The sequence below is a fragment of the Dipodomys ordii genome, unplaced genomic scaffold (genome assembly GCF_000151885.1).
Source record: "Dipodomys ordii isolate 6190 unplaced genomic scaffold, Dord_2.0 Scaffold26, whole genome shotgun sequence".
NCBI lineage: Eukaryota > Metazoa > Chordata > Mammalia > Rodentia > Heteromyidae > Dipodomys > Dipodomys ordii.
In genome coordinates this window covers 3400471-3418088 of record NW_012267242.1, presented here as the reverse complement: position 1 = coordinate 3418088, position 17618 = coordinate 3400471, and positions in this window count along the sequence as shown.

Sequence of the window (17618 nt, the reverse complement as noted above, 5' to 3'; positions counted from 1 at the left end):
GACCCGCAAGACGACCGCAGCGCGCCAGCGGGCACAGGGCTCTTTGGTTCCTGGTAAGCCATTAGCCGGTTGCAGCAGCCAGCCAGCAGCGAGCCATGGAGCGAGCGCAGCGCGAGCCTTCTCGCTGTCTGCCCACCTCTCCAGCGAACACAGCCGCCTTCTCCGAAGCTGATAGCTCCCTGGGTACCTGTGAAAAACAACCACCGCGTTTCCAGAGCGTGTTTCCCAAATGCCAGCATCAGGGGACCGCAGAATTACAGCCACAAACGTTACGAGGTAATGTTTTCAAAACAGACACGCTGAAAAAAAATCCAAATAGGACCATTAAATAATAATCTTCATTAAGCCCAAACCAAACCAATCATTCTTAAAAGTATATTAAAGGAGAAACACACACATTTTAAGAGAAGATTAATACTTCGCTCATTAATCTGATTGGATAATTACACATTCCTGGCCTTTTCTTAGAGGAGTGCATTAAAAATTATTATTAAAAATGCCTTTTAGGTTTCTTCCATGCAGCGTGCTCATCAGGTGTGCAGAGAGAGCTTTTTAGCTCGGAAAAACGAATCACAATATTCTACAATGTGGTGGGTTCCCCCCCCCTTCTCTATAAGGAGACAGCCTTTCCTGAAACATTAATCTGCTGTAAAAAGATGCTCCTCATTTAGACGAAATTAGACCAGGAGTCTACTCAGCAAACACCTCTGCGAACACTTCATTAGTATGTATTTTCACATAATTCAATTAACCAAAACACATATGAATGCAAGCAGTGTGGTTTGCTGCTCTGGGAGCATTGGCTAAGCATTAAGCAGATCTGAAACAAAATTGCATAAATCGCATGTAAAGCTCTGTGCATACAAAGATACCTTCAGGGTTCTAATAAATTCATGAAACTTTTTAAAGTATGATTTCCTAGCAGGCAATCACTTTTAATTAACAGGATCACCTACAGCAACACATGTCCTTCAAAAACTTACATTATTTTTTCTTTTTGAATTTCAAAGTTTCTGTAGTAAAAGTTGAATAGCTGAGTAGCTTAACCTCAAAAGGATTCCAGGCTTTTATGACAGTTATAAATCACTGTGGTGCCTTCTTTATAAGAAGAAAAGATTCTTAACACAACAGAGAAAGAAGGAAATCTCTTTTTAGTCATAGCTAGAAGCAAGCATTTTCTCCAAAGGTCAAAAAACTTTTCCTCAGTTAAAGAATAATTTTAAGGACATTGCAGCTACTTGTACAAGTAATCTCTTGTAATTTACTCTATGAATTAAACATTCAATTTCCAGGATTGTGATTTGACACTGGATGGACTCCCCTCTTTTTGGAGCTGGCTTTGTAGAGTTTTTCCTCTTTTCGTTTTTAGTAAATACCAGCCATGGTTGAATGCAGGGGCTTAGACTTAATGAGTTCTTCTCCTTGAGGAAAGTCAGAATCTGTACATCCGCCAAAAGATGCATTTGAGTGGTCCTTGCTATTGCTATTTCTGGCTTTTGTTTGAAAGACAGGGACATGCTCAAAGGCTGTCTAGGGCTAATGATTAGGTTGTAGAAGCCTGAAAAAGAGATCCTGATAAATTATACAATGAGGAATGAGTGAGGGCCACCAAAAAGAAACCTTTTGGCCTTCCCTCCCATGGCTCTCAAGCAATCTGTATGGTCATTGTGGGATAAACGGCAGTCAATGCTCTTCCTGCCTCCTGCCCATCCCCCACCCCCAGAGTCTGTCTCTACCTTAGGAGGCTCCTTTTGCTTTGTGACTTTTTTTTTTCTTCTTCCAAATGCTAGAGAGTAATCAATCAGTAGGAGACTTGAGGATGGTGACTTCTGCCTGTTTGAAAGGCTGTGATCACAAGGGAGAAGAATGGTGGAGGTAACTTTCACAGGTGGCAAATGGCAATACATCCGAGTACTTCTCTCTGGCTAAGGGCACTTCCGGAAGCCCACGGACATCACCTGCTAGGTGACAAGTGTTCCTTTCAGACTCCTTCACCACATAGACTTTGTTCACTGGGGTTTGGAGAAATTAGCCTGCTTATAGATGATGTTGAATGCCAGAACTTTTTCACCACTCCAACCTGACCCTTTCTCTGTAATTCTTTTCATGATTTCCTACTGTCCTTAAGATAAAATGCTTGAATTTGGTATAAAATTTCCTCATCCCACCCTCTAGTTATATTTTCTTCTTTAATTTTTGCTCTTCCTTTATATCCCAATTTGAGGTCCTGACTTATTGGAGCATCAGACCGACTGCCTTCTAGAGGGTCATTCTCTTCCTTACATTAAAAACAAAAACTAAAACTAAAACCCAAAGCCATGGATGGGTGAGAAGGTTGAAAATGGTACTGTTGATCAAGATATATTCTATTCATAAACTGCTTTGTTAAAGGTCAATTCCTTTGTACGAAGATAATAAAAAAAAAGTGAGAAAAAATAAATGTGCAGAACCTTTTAGTTACACTTCTCTGAAAGATCTGTTCCTTCTTTGCTTCTATTTGAGTCAGAAGCCACCCTCTTTAATACCTACTCATTCTTTAAATTCTCGCTCAGCACTCAGAGTTTGGGGAAGCCTATTTTGATAACCCCTACTCCAGACTGTACACTCCTCTAGAACCCCTCAACATCTCTGTGCACACACACTTACTCCCTCAATGCTTATTGAAAGTGGGATGCAGGGGGCAGAATGATGAACAGGACCAACCTAGGAGCTACTATCTTTTTTTTTTTTTGGCCAGTCTCAGTGCTTACACTCAGGGCTTGGGCACCATCCCTGAGCTGCTTTTGCTCAAGGCTAGCACTCTACCACTTGAGCTAGAGTACAACTTCTGGCCTTTTCTGTTTATGTGGTACTGAGGAATCAAACCCAGGGTTTCATGCATGCCAGGCAAGCACTCTACCACTAAGCCACATTTCCAGCCCTGCTTCTATCCATCTTAATAGGGGAAAAGAAATACCATATAACTATCCTTGCAAGGAAGTAAAGAAAATCCATGATGATTGTGAAAAAGATAAGGTAGCTACTTTAAGGTAGGGTTTTTGCATAATGAAAGAAGCAAGCCTGAGAATGTCTAACAAAGTTTATCTCATAGGCAAAAGAAGGAGCTCACACAGTCCCTGAAGTAGGAACCAGTGTGGTATCTTTATCACAGAACACCAGTGGGGTGTGCCAGGCCTGGTAGGTTTTTGGTGACTTGTCTTAATCTGGTGTCTTGATAGCAGGTCCATTTGCCACTGACTGAACAATGTACAACAACTGTTTCTTCTTTTCTCTTTCTCTTCCTCTTTCCTCCTTCCTCCCCCCCTCCTCTCCTCTCCTCTCCTCCCTCCTCCTCCTCCTCCTCTCCTCCCTCTTCCTCCTCTCCTCCCTCCTCCTCCTCCTTTCCCTGCTTCCCCTCCCCCTCCTCTTCCTCCTTCCCCTTCTCCTCTTCCTCCTCCTCCTCCTCTTCTTCTTCTTCTTCTCCTCCTCCTCCTCCTCCTCTTCCCCCTCCTCCTCCTTTCTCATTTTACTTTATTCAGTCTCATTAGCCTGGCATCTAACTCTAAATCTTTTCATCTCTGTATCCAGAGTGCTGGAATTATAAGCAAAGTTGCTATTTTGACCTCCTCAGTGCTTTCTCTTTCATATTTATAGGCTTGAACTTAGGACCATTACACTCACTCAGCTTGTTTGTTCACTCAGCTGGTGCTTTATTACTTGAGCTATGTCTCCTACCCTGCTTTTTGCTGGTTTAGGCAAACTTTTCTGCCTAGGACAGCTTCAAGCAATGATCCACTGAATCTCAGTCTCCTGAACAGCAAGGATTCCATAACAGAATGTTTCCTATAGCAGAATGTTTCCTATAGTTAAACAAATAAACATTCATTATCCCACCCAGTTAACTTTTATCTATTTATTTTTCTTGTGATAAAAATATCTAAACTCTACTGCCTAGCAACTTTCAGTATACAAAATACAATACTGTTGGTTGTAGTCCTCATCTTGTATGTTAAATATCTGGGGGTATTTAATCCTACGCAACTGGACCTTTATTTCTGAATTTATTCTGAACTAAACCAGGGGATAGAGGACCCCCTTAATGACTTCCTCTGAGCTCAACATTAGTACACAGGTCTTGTAAATAATGTTCTCAATGTAATTTGTTTCTTCCTTCATTTATGAAATTCCTTTACCATTTATTATCATTATTTTTCTTCTAGTTTCCGAGGACATGGTTAAGTTTTACTCACTTTGAGTTTTTAAGGTTTTTAATGTTTCCTCTAACACTTAAAAATATTATTTTTTCATTTAGATCTTTGATTTGGCTTTGTACTAAGTATTGAACCTAGGATGTTGTACTTGCTAGACCAGCACTTTGCCACTGAGCTACCCCACAGACCATTGGCATTTTATTTTTTAATATAAAGTAGTAGAACTCCAACTTATTTTCTTCTTTTAAAGTTTTAATTTTTCCTACACATGTTACAAAGTCTGTTTCTGATGTAATGTTATGGAACACTTAATTAGAAATTATAGTAGTCTTTGGTGTACTTGGGTTTAGTTTGGGTCCTAAGTGTTTCTCTGTTTATGTGTGTTCTTAATCATGTGTCTTTATTTGGCTGTTTTAATTATTGTATCTTCAGAAGGTTTTATATCTGAAAGGGTTAAACACTTCATTAGTTTTCTTTTGTAGGATTTTCTTGACTATGTATGTATTTTTATTTTTGTTTGTCTGAAAGTGTGTGAATTCTTCCTTTAATGTTAACTAATTATTTTTCTAAATCTACAGTGATAACTTGACAGTTCCCTTTAACATTGGAGATGATTTTGTCCCACACATTTTTGGCTTCTATCATCAGGGTGGAAAGTATGCTGTGTGGCTCATCATTCCCTTGCAAGCCATCTGTCTTTGATTGCTTTTAAGAATATATATATATATATATATATATATATATTTGCCTTTTGTGTTTTGTCATAACATGTCTCATTGAGAATATCTTATTTGCTTGGTGCTTGTTGTGATTCCATAATCTGAGGATTCATGTTGATAATCAATTCTGAAAATGAAGCTGTTATTTTTGGCTGTCAATATTAGCTCTACTCTTTTCTTCTGAACTTCTAATGAGGTGCATATAAAACCCTGCAATTTAGTCTTTGATGTTTAGTGAATTTTCCTGTACTTCTCCTGTGTTCTACCTTTAGAGGTATATTTCTGTGTTAGCACTAATTAGATACTGCCCAATTACTCTCACTCAGTCATAGAATTTTTCTTTTTTCTTTTCTTCATCTTCATCTTTGTCTTCTTCATCTTCTTTGTCTTCTTGTTGCTGCTGCTCCTGCTCCTCCTCCTCCTCCTCCTTTCTCCTTCTCCTCCTCCTCTTTTTCTTCCTGCTTTTTCCTATTCTGCAGCTTGAATTCTGAGCCTAGGTGCTGTCTTTGAGCTTACACCTTTTGCCCAAGGTTAGCGCTCTACTATTTGGGCCATAGTGCTACTTATGTTTTTTTCTGTGATTAACTGGAGATAAAAGTTTCATGGACTTTCCTGCCTGCCTTGGCTTTGAATAGCAATCCTCAGATCTCAGCTTCCTGAGTAACTATGATTACAGATGTGAGCCACTGGTGTCTGCCTGAAGTTTTCTTTAAAGATAAATAGAAATTATATCCTTGCTTAAACCCTTTTAATATCTTCCTAGAGCATCTAAAAAAAACTAGTACTATGTTTACTAAAGATCCACATGTTCTGATCCAGTGATCAGCTTCTCCAACATTGTTTCATGTTGTTTGGGCTTCTTCATTATTATGCTAGAAACATAAACATCTATATGATAGTTATCTTTTAAAATGATCTTCTTTATTCCAGAAATATTTGTTGTCCAGAAGTCTGTTTTGTCTGATGACAATATAGCTACTCTACTTTTATTCCAATATTGTAGATATGTGGCATGAATTTTTCTCTTTGTTTGCATTTTTCTTTATATTTAAAATATATTTCTTATAATCAGCACACTGTGGGGTCCTACTTTATTCAGAATGACAATTTCTCCTTTTTAATCGAAGTAGTTAGGTCATTTACATTTAATGTAATTCTTACTGTGATTGTGTTTTAACCCAAGCTTCACATTTCCTAGACAGGCATTCTTCTATTTGAGCTATATGCTCATATTTAGTTTATTTTTTTAGATGGAGCCTTATGATTTTGTCTGGGGCTGGCCTTGAGATGCAATCATCCCAACCTTTATCTTGAGTAGTTGGCCTTACAGGTATGAATCACCACATCCAGCGTGTATTGTTCTTTTTATTGGGTGCACTTTTTCTACGTTGTATCTTTCTAGCTCTACTCTATGAATTCTAGATGAGATGGTTCTAGTTTCTTGAACTCTCATATTTGTCTCCTTTCAGGTTGGTATCTTTCCTCATACCACACTCAAGAAAATGCCTGTAGGCAGAAATCCAGAATTTAAAATAATCCAGGATCATGCATTTGGAATGTGGTTGAGCCCCAAATCAAATCCAAGGCTGTGAGTCTCGAAAGCGCACATCCTCTTTCTTAACTACATCACAGAACAACTCCTGTTGGCTTTCCGAATTGCATGACTCAGAGGCCACATGTACGAAATGCCTTTCAATCTGAGTAAAACAACTGTGCAAATTATCAAGGACTCGCTGACCATAGTAGATGAAAGAACTGAGCTTATTTATGGACCACCACTAAGGAAAAAGATAATAGCAGAAGGAATAGGAACATCTGTAGTAAGTGAGTTATCAGGTTGCCTCTCACTTTTGTCATTTTAGGCAACAAGAATACATTCAGGTAGCAGCTTGACAAAAGTAATGCTATCGATGTTGGCTCATAGATAAAAATGTTTGCATCCTGAACTGTATCTTCCTAAAGCACGTAACACAATAATACCTCTTTATAGTTCCAGACAATATGTATCTACTAGGAATCATCAATATTATTTCAATAAAGCTCCCTTTGCCTTTTAGATAGCCATAATAAAAAAAACTACACTAAGTCAGGCAACTTGGTTAAAAGTTCTCATAATAGTAAAAAAAAAAAAATCTGTTCTTGGAGTCGCTTTTGTTCTGTTTCTGAAGCATTTGTCAAGTAGGTAGAGCTATCGGATGTCTTAATTCCATGTGGCAATTTCAAATGATGTTAATATATTTATTAAAGCTATTCCTAAAATGACTTCTGATTGAAAGGTTCTTTTAGAAAAAAAATGAAGATATAATTTGTTAAAAAGCGTTCTTAGACGAAAGCTTTATCCTAGGTCATGCTGGCCTTCCATCCTTGTTACACCATGTACTGGTGCACTGGGGTGTTTAGGGATTCACTAGAAAAGATTTTGACCTGAATTATAGCCATTGCTTGGTTCCAAATACTGTCACCTCCCAGGAAAACCTTCTTTCTTGTGTAGGAGAGAATTGGCTTCCTAAAGGTTGCTAAGGATTTTCGGTGGTTTATGCATCATTTCTGTAAATATGGTATAGAGAGAATGGGAGGTTCCTACCTCCAGACAAGATAGAGGAACATCCACTCCAGAGGATTTCCTTATCCAGCTCATCCAGGGGATGTATTCTGCCCCTCATCCCTGCCCTGCCCAGGCTCTTATTCAATGTCATCATCATCTTGTAGGATTTACCTGCTACTGTTACCAAATTGCAAACCTGTAAGGACTTTCCTAATAGGAATTTTAAAGCACTCTGGGTAGTAGAAATCGATCTGACTTTTCAAACTACTTAATAAAAAGCACCGAGAAGGCGAAAGAGATTCCTCAAGATCCAATGGTAGTCTAGTCACTGGAAACACTTAGTTAAAATATTGCACAAGAACAAAAGGGATGGAAACAGAAGTTAGTGTAAATATTAACCTGTAGGTTTCTTCTTTAAAAGACAACTCAAGAAATCCCTGAAAGAACATTTTCTAAATACAGATACTTGGATTCAAGATCATGTCTTATGTATCCAGCAACTGCAATTGAGCTTTGAGATCACTGATTTTTTTCCTTTGTAAGGACTATTCAATTTTGATAGCATTGAATATAGCTCCTTTCTAGGAAAATAGATTTGTAATCAATATTGTATGTGGTAAACTATTGTCTATCAGGGGGGTGAGGGCCATTATTTATTGCTGTAACAAACTTTTCAAAAGGTGACATTTTCAAAAGGTAGACAACAGTTTACTAGTTCTCTGGATTCTTTAATTCAGCTGGGAGGTTCTGTTACACGTTTACTTGGAGGTTTTTCTTATGCTTGTATTCTTCAGAGATTAGATTTCTTCATAACAAAGAAGACAACAAAAAGAATATCATCTACAAAGCTTAAGCCAAGTCTACAAAGAGTAAGTAAACATTACTTCCTCTCCATTTTATTGGCTGGAACATCACACAGCCAGTTTGGGATCAAAGGGAGGGAAAGTAGAGTCTATTTCTTGGAAACTATACATCTAAAGAATCATTCTAGCTTCTGCCCCTCAGTCCCTGGAGTAATCAGTAGCACTTACTTTTACTTTCAAAATTATCCTGATTTGGATGATAATCTGTATGGTGGTATTATCTGTCATACCTTCTAAAATGCTATGCATAAATACTTCTACAAGGCAAATTGTCACTAGTAAGACCATTTGATCACAGAGTGAATTAAGAGAGCCAGACTCATTCTTGGTCCAATATTAAGCAAAGGAGTTTTCTTTTTTTTATTGTGAAAATACTGTACAGAGGGGTTACAATTACATGGGTAAGATAATGAGTACATTTCTTATCAAGCATTGTAGCCTCCTCCTTTGTTTCCCCTTCCCATCCCTTCCCATCCTCCCCTCCGTCCCCCCCACCAAAGTTGTAAAGACAAAGGAGTTTTCTTAAATAAGGCCAATGAAAGTCAGCCTTTGTGTTCCAGCTGCTTGATCTATGGCATTTATGAAGAGGACTTCCTCTGTGTGCGTGTAGGATCGTCAGAATATAGTGCACACTGCTTCTCTAGCACATGAAGCACATTTAACATTATTTATATAAAATATCCTAGCAGACTAAGTGGAGACAGAAGAACTTCAGTATAGCATATTTTGTAATTGCATGGGTTTAAACTCTGCTTAGCTTTTAGGATGTTCCCTGAGCTGAGCACTTATAAATCTGTGCAGTGAGCCAAAGATGTCCTAGAATCTTAACCTGTCCATCTCTTCTTGTGTCTTCCAGGCTATTTGATCATCTCCTTGCCATTTATCATCCCTCACCTATCTTGAACTCCAGCACAGCACATAGCCAGGTGTGACTCTCTTCCCAGGTAATTGCTATATCCTCATCCTCTCACAATAAGTAGCAGCATTTAAATTGTCATGTCCATCTTTCTTCCTCTCCCTCCCTCCCTCTTTCCCTCCCTCCCTCCTTCCTTCCCTCCCTCCCTCCTTTCCTTCCTTCCCTCCCTCCTTTCCTTCCTTCTTCCTTCCTCCTTCCTTCCTTCCTTCTTTCCTTCCTCCCTCCCTCCCTTCCTCCCTCCCTCCCTTCCTCCCTCCTTCCCTTCTTTCTTTCTTTCTTTCCTTCCTTCCTTCCTTCCTTCTTTCTTTCTTTCTTTCTTTCCTTCTTCCTTTTCTTGTCCTGGGGACTTGAACTCTGGGCCTGGGTGTTGTGCTGTCCCTTAGCTTCTTTTGCTCAAAGGTAGCACTCTAGCACTCGAGCGGCAGCTCCTCTTCTGGCCTTTTCTGAATAGCTTGTTGGAGATAAGAGTCTCATGAACTCTCCTGCCTGGGCTGGCTTTGAACTGCAACCCTCAGCTCTTAGCCTCCTGAGTAGCTGGGATTACAGGGTGAACCACCGGTGCCCAGCTTGCCCATCATTCTTAATTTGGTAATTTGTGAACACTTTACTGTTAAGATGGGAGTGTCTATAAACATGCTCTACCTCCTGGGTACTTGATTCATATTTGACAATAAGGTTCTTCTAATAATCCTGATTATCCAGTAACTCAAAGCATATTTTCTCAGGGTTGAATCAATATGTTTTTAAATGTCCCTTCTTTCTAAGACTGTAAATACCCAGGATCTCTTCACATCATTAAGGGTTCTTGGTTTGTGCCCATACTTTTTACTGTCTCCAACTCTTTTTCACTCTCCTTTATCTTAGGCCTTCCTACACACTATAGTCCTGCCTGCACACCTGCAGTGGGGGCAATATCCATGCAATGGATAGGGGCTAGGTTTAATCTTGCTGCCCCAATTCAGGTAGCAATGGAGTCCCTATGTTTAGCAAGCCCTCAGGTTTTACAACAGCAAGATACAGTCTGGAATGGTACCAGTCTGTCTTCAAAACGTTTGTGGTGAGTCTAGGAGAAGGAAACTATAGATATTAAAAGTCTATAAAAGTATAATTGGCTTTTTTTAGATTTTGGAGTTTATTGTTATCAGGACCATGCCTCTTTCAGCTGCTTTTCATATTTGAAAAATTCAATGCAACTCTGTGTATGTATGTATGTGTACACCCACACCCACACCCCCCCCCACACACACACACAGACATATGAACCAAATGATGGAGAATTAACATTGTGCTAATTGCCTTAATGCACGATGTGATCGATCTTACTGTTTGTTCTCAATTATTTGTTTCCTCCCGTCCTTGTCAACTTTCTTGTAGGCCTGGTATATTCCATAGCCCACTGCCTTTGAATTTGGCCATCTGAGTTAGGCCACTCTGGACTGCAGATGCATTGCACAGAGAGTCCAAACTGAAGCTATAAATGTGCTTGCAGGCTTATGCGTTAGCTATAACTCCCTTTTGATCTTCTGTCCTCCATCCTGAGCAAAGCTTGTGGTATGGTAGGTGGTCACCCATCTTGGGCTCCAGATCCATGAGACACCACAAACCAACCAGTTCCCACTGGGGCCCAGAAGAAACTAGCAAGGCCCAGAAGAGCTGATCAGAATGGACCTAACCCATAGCCTTCATGCAACTTGTGAAAGAAATTGACATTAGCTTGTTAAAAGCCACTGATATTTTTGTGGTTCGAATAACATAAGCCGATGAATATAAAAGTTGGTATTGGGAGTAGGTTTACTATAACATAACCTTTAAACATGTGTATTGCTTTGGGTATGAAGAAGTCAGAAAAACTGATAACCTATGTTATTCACCAGTGAAATGCCTGATAAAACACTCAGCGGTGGAAAACACACCCATTGAATCTGGCTTTGTGTGACTGGGCTTCAAGACATAATGTTAGAGACATGGGTTGGTTGCTCTAAGCTGCATTCAATAAGAAATCACAAGAAACAGCTGAGCTGCGAAAACAATTGGCCTGTTTGCAATAAGGAATGAAAAGACTTGTTGATTTAATGCATGCTATTGTATCTCATTTCCACCCAATAAAATATCTTCTCATTTTAACATGTAAACTGAGAGCAAGAGAGGGTTGCCTGGGAACAAGACCATATCAAGTACATGGCTCACACACCTTTTGTTCAGATGTCTGATTGGATTAATAACATAGCTCCCAGAAAATTATTTCAATTGGACAAAATAACAGAGCAAAGAGAAGGGCCTGGCCCCACTGAAGCCTGACAAACTAAAAGTACCATCAATTAAGGGAGAAAAATACATAGAAAGTGAGATACACAAGTTGAAAATAATTGTGCACATGGCTATTGACATGTAAACTAGAATCAAATAGATAAAAGATTTAAAAAATCTCAGCATTTAAAATACCCCTGTGTTACCAGAAGTGCTGTGGTATGAACTGACAAAGACCATCCTGAGATGTAAAGCAAGCTAACTTTGTAGGGGCATTCAGGTTCAGGTTCAGGTTCAGGAAGGTGCTGGACTGTCAGGAAAACCTGTTTTTTGATGTCCGTTTTTGATCTGGCAAAGGATAATAAAAATAAAAAAATGACAGAACTCCTATAGAGTGGAGGAAGAGATAGGAAGAATAATAAAGCAGGCAGATACACCTGGGGGCGGGAATTGGGCCTTGGTCAATAAACTTTTTCCATTTGCACTATTTGCTCAGTGGGATTTAAAATGGCTGTGGATTGGTGTTTTCTATTCCTCCCTTTCTCAATGAGGTGTTCATTGTAGTTCTCTTGCTCTTGATTTATCAGTATAGTCTCAATGTGTACGTAAGGGTTGGAAGGAGGAAGATAAGAATATGTCCTTTATGTCCATAGGTTTCTGGATTATATCTCATAATCCAGAAATATATATAAATATATTATATATATTTAATCAAGAGGGTGGTCCTGGTGAATAAAACTGTTAGTTCACTCTCTACTTTGTCTTCGCTTTCCTTTAGTAGGAATGTATTTATTTATTTCTATCTTGGCCATGGAATTTTTCCTACTTAGAAGTGAGTAGACAGGATGTATGTTCATCCAAGCAGAAGCTTTAAATGTACTTGTGTGGATTGATTGGTGTCTTCCAACGTTTCCTCTTCTAGGAGAACCACATGCCTTGGATCATGGGTGCTTCATCCTGAATGCTAGAATATGAAGATATGTTAGTTGATCTGGGCTAGAGAAATTCAGAACATCTTAGAGAGGTCTATTTTCAACATTTGTCTACCTTTGAGCTCTGTGAGCCAAAGTAAGAATTTATTCTTATCAAATACTGAATTATTGTAGTTGTTTGTTACTACTGCAGCAAAAGCTGACTACAGCAAAGGATTATAAAATGAATGAAGGGGTCATGTATGAAACAGAGAAAGGAAGCATTATACAGGTTAACTAGATTGTGTAACAGGCCAGAATTAGGCTGATCTCAAACACTGATTAGATGTAATTTGGGGACTACCTAAGGGAACAAATAAGGAAACAAAAATAAGTGAGAATTCCAATGATTTATTCTAAGATGCAGGTTTAATTGAAAATTCAAAGAAATATGATTTGAACTCAGGCAATCTGACTTGCGTTTTGTAAGCCAGAAAATGTATAATAGGTTTTGTCATTATTATGTGCTATCTGAATTTGTATTAAATTAATAGTTGTAGTAGCTTGTGCAACCTCAGCATGATTATATATCTATATCTATCTTTCTATCTATATATAGTAAAGATTTGTACAGAGGGGTTACAGTTACATGAGTAAGGTAATAAGTACATTTCCTCTTGAGCATTGTTACCCCCTCCTTTGCTTTTCCCCCAGCCATCCCTTCCCTCCCTTCCTCCCCAGCTTCTCCCTCACCCCGCCCCCCACCCTAAGTTGTAGAGTTCATTTTTAACATAGTGTCTTGTACATCTCATTGTTACAATGGGTCAGCCTGTATCCTTGTTTCAGCTTTTTGTTATTTCCCTTCCCCTCTGCAAATTAGAAAAATGTATATACAAGATGCGGGGTACTGGAATCAAATACAGTGAAAACAGGGGTTATACCATGAGGGAAGAATATACAAAAGAAACAAAAAGATCACACAGTACATTATAAGTACATTAAAAACAACAGCAACAAAGATAAGCCCTCTTGTGTCCCTATCTTGGGGTTCATTTTGCTTAGTACCATCTTATATGGTCATATGTGCATAGCTTTTGGCCTTTTCTACTTGTCTGGTAAGGTTATCCTAGATATATAATAGTTATTGGAAATAAGGGAAACCATGGGACCTATGTTTCTTTGGGTCTGACCACTTCACTTAGTATAATTTTTTCCAAGTCTTTCCATTTCCTAACAAAAGGGGTGATATATATATATATATCACATTTTCTTGATCCATTCACCTACTAAGGGGCATCTAGGCTGACTCCATATCTTAGTTATGGAGAACAATGCAACAAATCAAAGAAAGGTTGGACAAATGGTATTGCATGAAACTGCAGAGCTTCTGCATGGCAAAGGACATAGCTAGCAAGACCAATAGAAAGCCCACAGATTGGGAGAAGATCTTCACTAGCCACACAACAGATGAGGGTCTCATATCTAAAATACACTTAGAACTCAAAAAATTAAGTCCTCCAACAATAAATCCTCAAAGAAACAACTGCCCAATTAATAAATGGGCTAAAGACTTAGAGACTTCTCTGAAGAGGAAAGAAGGATGGCCAATAGACACATGAAGAAATGCTCGACTTCTCCAGCCATAAAAGAAATGCAAATCAAAACAACATTGAGATTCCACCTCACCCCAGTTAGAATGGCTAAAATCAAGAAATCTAACAACAACAGATGGTGGAGGGGATGTGGACAAAAAGGAACCCTACGGCATTGTTGGTGGGAGTGTAAACTTGTTCAACCATTTTGGAAAGCAGTATGGAGGTTCCTCAAAAGACTACACATAGAGCTCCCCTATGACCCAGCAATCGCACTTCTGGGCATTTGCCCAAACAATCACAAACAAGGTCATACTAAAGCTAGCAGCACGACGATGTTTATTGCAGCATGATTATTATGATAGTAAAATTCTTGCCTTCCAATTCCTTAGAAGAGCTAGGGAGTTGTGAATTTAGACTGTTCAAATTTTCTTACTAGAATTCAAGGCATATATTGATTTTGAAAACTTATCATTGTTACTTTGTAAAAACTATTAAAAGTTTTGATTGGAGACTGATAAAATGTGTGTATTAGAAAAAGCATCCGATCATTTGTTTAATGTCAAAGTTCCTTTTGACATATTCCTGGTACTTCAAGTTATCTCATGCCTACTAATTTCATTTGGCTTGTAGAAGAAATAGAAAACAATGATAGGAGATGAACCAATTGCAAATAAGATAAATTAAAACATCCTAAGGGCTAGTGATCCTTTAAAAACATTTGCAACTTTACCAAAGCGAATATAGCATTGAGTTATTCTAATAAATTCAGTGAACAGATCACTGAAACGTTTATGATCCTCTCAGACCTGTGGTGGTATCAAAAATAGACAAGTATAACTTTATAAAGTTATAAATACTTTATAAGGTTATTTTCTAAAGTCCCATTCTTAAAGTCTTATTATCACATTATATTGTCATAACAGTGAGACTAAATATGAATTCATCTCAAACTAAAAAGTTTCGCAGGTCCCACAGAATGTCCACTTGCAGACAGGAGACAGCAAAATTTCTTAGACACATGGAATGTTTTGAAGTCACTTTCTATGAGATGCACATCTTTTTTCTCAGTGTCTTTTAGCACTGGAAAGAAGGACTTGCAGTGGGCTTTTGGGGTTCCTTGTGAATATCTGAATTTGCTAATGTTAAATTTGGAGAAGATAAGGGCCTCACTGTACCATGTCTACATGTTCACTGTAGGAAGGATAAGTGGGAAAAAAAGACCTTTAAGGAACTGAGATTGAATTTGGGCACTTAGGATATCATATTAGTCATCTTTCTATCATTATAAAGAAATGAGGTGAAGAAGTTACAAAGAGAAAATGTTTATTTTAGCCTATTGCTTGAGGCCTCTGGTAGGCCAGTAGAATAGCACTGCAGGCTATTCCTTCATGGCTAGGAAGAAAAAAAAAAGAGGATTCTGGCTGTTTTTAATACCACCAACCATGTAGTCACAACTGAGATTTTTTTTTTAACTTCTACAATCTAAAATACTGCAGTATCTGATCCTCTCCAGGGTCAATTTTCTTTTCTTTTTCTTTGTCAGTAATGTGACTTGAACTCTGGGCTTGGACACTGTCCCTGAGCTCTCCAGCTCAAGGCTAGTGCTCTACTACTTGAGCCACAGCACCACTTCTGGTTTTCTGGTGGTTAATTGGAGATAAGAGTCTCATGGACTTTCCTGCCCAGGCTGGCTTTGAACCATGATTCTCAGATCTAGGACTCCTGAGTAGCTAGGATTACAGGGGTGAGCCACTGGCTCCTGGCTAAGGGTCAACTTTCTAATCCTGACTGCAATGCAGTAAGTAATGTTCTGCTAATACTTGGTTTAAATTGCTTCCTTAAAGCATTTCTTTATTGCGGATACTTCTTAGGAAAGATTTATTTACCAACTTGCATCTTACACTCTTTCATAGGTGTACAACAGAATAAAAGTTGTTTCTTGGGGGGAAATTATTCTACGATTTCCCTGATATATAGGAGCCAAGGGTGTTTTTGTTTTTAAAATTTGTTTTCCTTGTTTGAAATGCTCAGGCAAACTGGTTAGTACTATCACTCGCATGTTCTCTTGTGAATGTGGTTGTTAAACACCTCGGTGTCTTGCCAGTACCTGTTCAGCTTCCCAAGATGGAAGAGGCCATTGGGCTGCTTGAAAGCTGTTTGGCTTTGTCCTGAAGTGGGCTTGGGAACGTTCCTTCAGAACAGCACTCCCTGACTGGCTTTGAAAGCAAACTTAAAGGTTAACGCCCTTTATAGAAGAGGTACCTATTCAAACAAGTTTGGGAAACTGTTGAAAGAAATCAGATGTGTACACTTTTTTCATGCAGGAAGATCTCTCAGGACATTTAGTGCAGCGATGGGCTATTCAAAGCATCTAGCTGATGAAGGTTTGGGTAGGACCCACCTTAAGGAATAAGAACAATGCTTCCTAGCAATGCATCATATTTCCTAGGTGGTACCTTTCTCCCAAAGGAACAGGTTCTTTGAAAAGTTAGGGAGTGTAGCTTTCAGGTAGCATCTGAATGCAAAAGAGGTGGGGTAGACATTGGCAGCTGTCTGTCCCTCCTCTCCCCTCAATGCAGGAACATGAATGGCTCTCCCTTCCCCCCCAACCCCTACTCCTTTTTTTTCTCCCAAGAACAAGACGCAGTGCACTTGGAACAAACAAACCTGCTTGTGCAAAGAATCAGGCACAGTGGTTCCGAGTTGCTCTAAGGCTTATGCCTGAATTAAAGGCGAGGCCACATAAGAGGAAATAAAAGGGTCTGCTCAGAGATCAAATGAAGCATTTGTATAGAACCTCATTCAAAATGGATACAAATGCATCAGTTCTTCAGAATTATAGATGAATCAAAGGAAAATTACGTCCAAGGAGATAAAGCAGCAGCCAGCAGTCTAACCACGTATGGAGCAGAGATGCAACTTTGAAGCTTCCGGCCCGGCGTGCCAAAGAGCCAGATGTGACAGGTGGAATTATAGCAGCTCCAGCTCAGCATCTGGAGCGTATAAATCTGTCCTGCAGAAAATTAAGAGGCGCACAGGAAGGTGGTGAGAATGACCAGTTGATAAATACGTTTGCAAAAGAAAGATTGCTTTGAAGAACATAGAACATTCCTTTTTAAAAAAAATAAAAAAAATAGGCCTAAGCTCAATATTGCAGTATTTATTGGTGGTGGTGTGAAAGGATCTTACATGAGGATTCTTCAAGTTTCAACATTGCAAAATTCCTGAGATCTCCTTCCCCAACTGTGGAAGAGAGAACGAGGGAAAAGAAGAGAAAGAAAATGTAGGAGAAGGGGAAAGGAAATGGAGGGAAGGAAGACCCAGAAAGAGAACAGCTCTCTCTCTCTCCCTCACTCACGTGTGTGTGTAAGAGAGATAGAGAGAGAGAGAGAGAAGGAAGAGGGGAGGAGAGAGAGAGAGAGAGAGAGAGAGAGAGAGAAAGGGAGTTATATATTCTGGCCTAAGCAGTCATTCATAACAAGGATCCTGATTCACTCTCCAAACCTGAAGGATAATTAGGGTGTTCTTTTTTGAACTTCCTTCTACTAATCAGAGAATTATGATTCTCTATCTCATTAAAACATTAATGCTACATATGTGACATGTTTCACAGATTTGAACAATATCCCAAT